This window comes from Myotis brandtii, unplaced genomic scaffold, assembly GCF_000412655.1.
Source record: "Myotis brandtii unplaced genomic scaffold, ASM41265v1 scaffold193, whole genome shotgun sequence".
In the NCBI taxonomy this organism is placed as follows: domain Eukaryota; kingdom Metazoa; phylum Chordata; class Mammalia; order Chiroptera; family Vespertilionidae; genus Myotis; species Myotis brandtii.
This window is the reverse complement of record NW_005357191.1, coordinates 2,132,604-2,138,847: the sequence shown is the minus strand read 5'-3', so window position 1 is coordinate 2,138,847 and position 6,244 is coordinate 2,132,604. Positions and strand designations below refer to the sequence as shown.

Here is a 6,244-nt window from a genome sequence, read left to right as displayed (position 1 = left end):
ACACACACACACACACACACACACACACATACATACATACAGTGGGGCCTTGACTTATGAGTGTCCCGACTAACGAGTTTTTTGAGATACGAGCCGTCTCCCGGCCGATTTTTTGCTTTGAGTTGCGAGCTAAAATTCGGGATACGAGCCACCTTCAGATACCCCACCACTAGTTGGCGCAGCGAACGTCACAGTGAACACAACATCAGCCCAGCATCACGTGTCTCACTCGTTCACTTTTTGATTTGACATACGAGTAATTTGAGTTACAAGCTCTGTCACGGAACGAATTAAACTCATAAGTCAAGGCCCCACTGTACACACACACACACACACACACACACACACATAATTGATTTCAAAGAGAGAAAGGGAGAGGCAGATAGAAACATCGATGACAGACAATCATTGATCAGCTGCTTCCTGCATGCCCCCTACTGGGGAATCCAGCCTACAACTTGGGCATGTGCCCTGACCAGTAATCAAACTGTGACTTCCTGGTTCCTGGGTCGATGCTCAACCACTGAGCCACACCGGCTGGATTCCACTAAATTTTAAAATGGTTCCTTTCAGCAGAGTGAAATTAGAGGGAGAGGGAAGACAATTTTTCTTTACACAACTCTATTATTGGACTTGTTATAACAAGCATGCAAAAATCTAAGTACAATTAGAAAGCAAAATGGTTATAACTATAGAAATATTTAGAAACACAGATAGTATCCATAGTTTGATGATACAAAATCATAATGCAAAATATGTATACCATGCTTACAACTATATTCATTGATCTGCATGTGAGAGAGGACTGGATGGGAGGCCTGCATGGGAATACTCTATCATGAAAATAGTTGTTCAAGTTCATTCATTTTTTCCACAAATGTTTATTGAGCACCTACTATGGGCCAGGCACATGGCCCTGTTCCAAGCACTTGGGAGTCAGCAAGAAATCAAACAATGAAATACACATCCCCTAGTGCAGTGATGGCGAACCTTTTGAACTTGGTGTGTCAGCATTTTGAAAAACCCTAACTTAACTCTGGTGCCGTGTCACATATAGAAATTTTTTGGTATTTGCAACCATAGTAAAACAAAGACTTATGTTTTTGATATTTATTTTATATATTTAAATGCCATTTAACAAAGAAAAATCAACCAAAAAAATGAGTTCACGTGTCACCTCTGACACGCGTGTCATAGGTTCGCCATCACTGCCCTAGTGGAAGTTACATTCCAGCAGGGAGAGAGAGGTAGTTAAGCAGTAAACACAATGGAAGGCCTCATTGAGAAGGTAACATTTGAAAAAAGATTTGAAAGAGGTAAGGGAGGGAGTTACGCAAATATCTGGAGGAGCTTTCTAACCAGAGGGATCAGCCAGTGCAAAGGCCCTGAGGTGAGTTCAAGGAACAGCAATGACAGTGAGGCTGAGACAGGGTTAGCAAGGAGAGAGCAAGTCAGAGGTAAGCAGCTAGTTAACTAGTGTTGGGTTCTGTAGACCTCTGTATGAACTTTGGCTTTTTATTGCAAGGGAAGTGGGGAATCACTGTGGGTTTTGAGCATAGGCATTCCAGAATCTCTCTGGCTGCTGTGTGACTGGACCACTGGTATTGGGGTTGCAGGAGGGCAGAGAGATCTGGTTTTCAAGTGAGGGATGAAGGAGGCTGAGGGGATGCTGAGGTGTAGGATCCGAGACATAGTTTTAAGGTAGAGCCATCAGGGTTTCCAGATAGATTGGGTAGAGACTGTGAGAAAGAGGAGTACAAGCATGGCTCTGGGGCTCTGGGCCTGAGTAAGTGAAGTGGAGTTGCTATTAATTAGGATAAGAAAGACAACTGGGTGGAGTGGGTTTGGAGTTGGGGAAGGATTAGGAACTTATCTGTGGACCTGTTATGTCTGAATGTAGCAGCAATATAAATTTTGTTTGCAGGATGTTTTGAGGACAGAGTAAAGTAGGGAATATAGAAAATGGAATCACTTTAACCAAGCTGCTAAAATTGTTAACATCATGAAGACTGAGGCACGAGGAAGGACTCCATTCTTGTTCTAAGTAGCCTGGGAACTTAAGCTTTTTTATACTTTCCAGTCCTGTGTCAATGCTTAGACATATATCTGGACAGACACCAGACTCCAGCTAACCCTCTGATTACCCCCCTCCAGATAACCCTCTGATTACCCCCTCCAGATAACCCTCTCATTACCCCCTGAAGGACCCACATATCCAGGTCACCTGACATCTATTATCCAGATCATCGATGTGACCAGACCCCCTGGCGCCCATCCTCTAGACCAGCAGTCACCAACTGGTGGTCCGTGAGGTCCGAAAGGTTGACGACTGCTGCCTAGACCACCTGGCACCCATCACCCAGCCTGCCATCTGACTGACAACCGTCCTGGACCACTCCTCGGGCTAAGAATGCAGGGCTGCCTATTCTCAAGAATGCATTTTACTACAAAAGATCTTAACTTTTCTTTCTTCTTCAGAACACTTCTGGGTTTTTGCATAGCTGTTCCCAGTGTGCAAATTAAGACCCTTAATAAATCTATCATTTATTTTTACCCAAAGCCTCCAGGCTCTGAGTTTGTTCAACAGTTTCTAATGATGACATCTTTCCAAATAAAAAGATAATTTCAAGACTCCTGACCCAGCAACTATTATATTCCCAGTACTGAAAATATGCAAGTTAGTCACTTCTAGTAACAGGAAGAAATCACAGGGATAGAAGATATGCCAGAACATACTAGAGCCAGGCTCCAGTTTTCAAGGGTGGAGGGAGGTGAGCAGACAGAGGCTGCAAATCTGTCCACAGTCCTGACAAGACTTCACGTATCAGGAATGGATGACATACGAAGTCCAGAAACTAGCAGTAGCTCCTTTAGGACTCAGTTAGAAGTCAAGCGTAAGTGAGACCAATATACAAGATGAGGCAAAAGTAGGTTTACAGTTGTTTGTATGGAAAATACAATAATAAATAACACAAGAATAAACTATTCCACATACTCAACTGTAAACCTACTTTTGTCCCACCTTGTACGTACTAGAAAAACCTAGTGTTGCCCTGGCCGGTGTTGCTCAGTGGTTAGAGTGTTGACCTGTGCATAAAAGGGTCACAAGTTCGATTCACAGTCAAGGGTATGTACCTGGGTTGTAGGTTTGATCCCGGCCCCAGCCAGGGTGCATGCAGGAGGCAACCGATAGATGTGTCTCTCTCACTTTGATGTTTCTGTCTCTCTTTCTCTGTCTCTTCCTCCTTCCCTCCCACTCTCTCTAAAAATCAATGGAAAAAATATCGAGGGAGGATTAACCAAAAATGACAAAAAATCTAGTTTTCCCACCTGTGCACCTTCTTTACTATATGAATACTTCACTTCTGACACCAAATATGTGGGGTGTCAATCAATTCTCTGTGACACCAGCTGGTTGTCCTACAATTTAACTCAATTCTGACACTACCTACTTGAAACATCTAGCATCAGATCCCACAGGGTAAGAGCTCAGTCCCATGAAACTGGCTCCCACTCCCCCGACTTCAGCTGCTAATCCCGAGTAGTAGGTCCCCAGGTTACCCATAACTTCTGTACAAATCGAAGTTTCCCATGACGCCCTCCCCCTTAGACTTGATCATCTGCTAAAACAGCTCACAAAACTCAGTTTACCAAAGGATGAACAGCCCGATGAAGGAAGGCACAGGGCGAGGTCCGGGCATCCTTCCCAGTTGAGCTGGAGGTGCATCGCCCTCCTAGGAAGTTGAAGTGTTCACGAACTTCGAAGACCTCTGACCCCGTACTGTTGGGCTTTAATGGAGGCTTCACCACAACAGGCATGCTTGATCGCTGACTCCACTGACATCACTTCTCCCTGGAAAGGGGGGGGGGGGGGGCGCTGAAGAGTCCAAGCTTGCATGGTGGCTTGGTCTTTCTGGTGACCAGGCCTCACTCAGAAGCTCATTACAACAAACGCTCTTATCACCCAGAACCACAAGAGTTTAAGGAGCGGGTCAGGAACAGCAGCTAAGACCAAACATTAAAACAAAAGAGGCTCCTAGTGCTCTGATCACTTAGGAAATTCCAAGGGTGTGGGGTTCTGTGCCAGACACAGGAAGGGGGGTGAAGGCCAAATACATATTTCTTAAAAGTGTTGAGGTAAGAAAATTGTCCAAACCTGTAAGAATTTTTTATGAGTTTATTTGAGCCAAACTGACAATTGCTGGGAAGCAAAATCTCAACGGATTGAGAAAGTGCTCCCGAAAATGGCACTTATTTTATACATCAGAATCAAAGGGGAAGACATGTGATGAGGTTACATGAAATTCACTGATGACAGATTAGGGAGGTGGGAGAAAGCAAAGCGGGGAAACCTCTGGGATTGGATAAAAAGAAAAAGGAACAGACATATCCTTCTTTTACAAAGGCAGGTGTAAGACAGTTAACAGTTAACAATCAACATAAGAATGAGGGATTGCCGGACGGTGTGGTTCAGTGGTTGAGCGTTGACCTATGAAGTAGGAGGTTAGGGATGATTCCCCGTCAGGGCAAGTACCGGGTTGTGGGCTCGATCCCCAGTGTGGGGCGTGCAAGAGGCAGCCAATCAATGATTCCCTCTCATCATTGATGTTTTTATCTCTCTCTCCCTCTTTCTTTAAAAAAATAATTATAAAAAAAGTGGGGGGGGGGGGATTTGTGGTTTCTTGCCCTGGCTCAGGCTTTGAGGGGTGGGGAAAGGAAATTACTTTGATATTCCAAAGGTATGTTATCAGAGATGAAAAAACAAACACCCAGACAGGCTCAGTTAATGTGAAGACTGACCTTTGTGAGGGCAAAACACCAGCCTAGGACATGACTACTCCCCACGAACTGCTTTCAGTTAGAAAGTTTTAATTTCTGACCATCCTACCTGGTTACTTTAGGTCTCTGAGTTTGCAGGTCTCCCCTGAAGATGTCAGGTTTAGTAGGTGGCCCCTTTTTCATCCACAAATTCATCACAACATCACAGAAGATATGCCAAAAGGGTGCTCTAGGTTCCAGTTTTCAAAAAGGATAAAAACAAAAACAAACAACAACAGCCTGCCTATCCATGGTCCTGGCAAGATTCTAGAGCATGTCATTAAATGGATGACATAATGAAGTCCAAAATTTAGCAGTAACTCCTCTTGGATTCAGTGTTAAGTCAGGGACAAGTCAGCTCAATATACTTAGAAAAAATGCAACCAGGGCAGTTTCGGAACTTGTAAGTCTAATTATTAGGGGCAGAAATAGAATAGTGGGGACCAGCTATAATTACAAAAAATCTCTTTTTTTTCCTACAAAAAGTCTTAATCATGCTCTGTTAACCGTGACTGTTTTGTTCTGATTAGAAAACGCACATTCTAACCTGGCTGAGCGTTGCACACCCTGGTACATGGGCGCTAACATCGGAATGCAGCCCACCCTCCTCTTCCCAGAGCTGCCTATCATTATGGAAATATTTACCATCTCGCTGAAACAACTTAGTCCCGGAGGTATAATGGTTACAGGCACCCCCAGCCCCACTGCCTGCAACCATATACCCTGCCTACTTCCCCATGCCTGTAATTCTTGCTTTCACCGAATCTTTGTCCTTCTACCCTATATAAGCAGCTGGCTTATGGGGGGTGGGTGCAGAGCAGATTTTGTGGACGACCTGCTGCTCTCCCTGCTGCCGGCGCTATTGGAATAAACGCTCACGATTCACCCCTGTCTCTGCTTAACTGGCTCAATCAGGGACAGGCAGCCCGGACCCCTTGGCTGCCCGGTTACATAACGTTTGACGGAGAGAGAGGTTTCTCGGAGGAGACATGTCCCAGGGGGCATGCAACAGGGGCCCCGCCGGCTAGTGTTTCAGACGTGGTCAGCGCCCAGGGAGATCGCGTCCGGCCTGCAGAGCTCTCTAGGCGGGTCGCCGCCCGCAAATCCCTCCGCCGCTTGCGCAGTGCGCGCGGGGAGAAGGGGCTTGGAGTCCGCTCACCCTTTTCTTTCTCTTTTCATCCTCGAGGAAGGTCCGCGAGGCGCAGCGGGAGAGCAAGGGATGAACAAAAGATAACTTTCCTCTGGTCCTGCCGCAGTTCTCAACACAACCACGGCCGACACGGGCCTTAAAACTTCTGAACCGCTTTCCGCCGGAGACCGCCATCCGGGAGAGGAGCGGCCGGAGGCTTCTCCAGAACCCAGGTCGCCAGGGCCTGTTAGGTCGGGGAAAGGGACTCGGCGGCAGCGCGCAGGCCCCCTGCCCACT

General features: G+C 46.1%; 2 long non-coding RNA genes across 2 annotated transcripts in view; one reads left to right on the top strand and one right to left on the bottom strand.

Moving 5' to 3' along the window:
• The window catches only part of LOC106725867, a 13,810-nt gene extending 11,257 nt beyond the window's left edge, over positions 1-2,553 (top strand). The window contains exon 2 of the long non-coding RNA XR_001361872.1: positions 2,180-2,553. This is a non-coding gene — a long non-coding RNA (uncharacterized LOC106725867). The remainder of the gene's footprint in view (positions 1-2,179) is intronic.
• LOC106725868 overlaps positions 1-6,188 on the bottom strand; it is a 10,135-nt gene extending 3,947 nt beyond the window's left edge. Inside the window, exon 1 of the long non-coding RNA XR_001361873.1 lies at positions 5,978-6,188. This is a non-coding gene — a long non-coding RNA (uncharacterized LOC106725868). The remainder of the gene's footprint in view (positions 1-5,977) is intronic.
• Between the last annotated feature and the right edge of the window lie 56 nt (positions 6,189-6,244).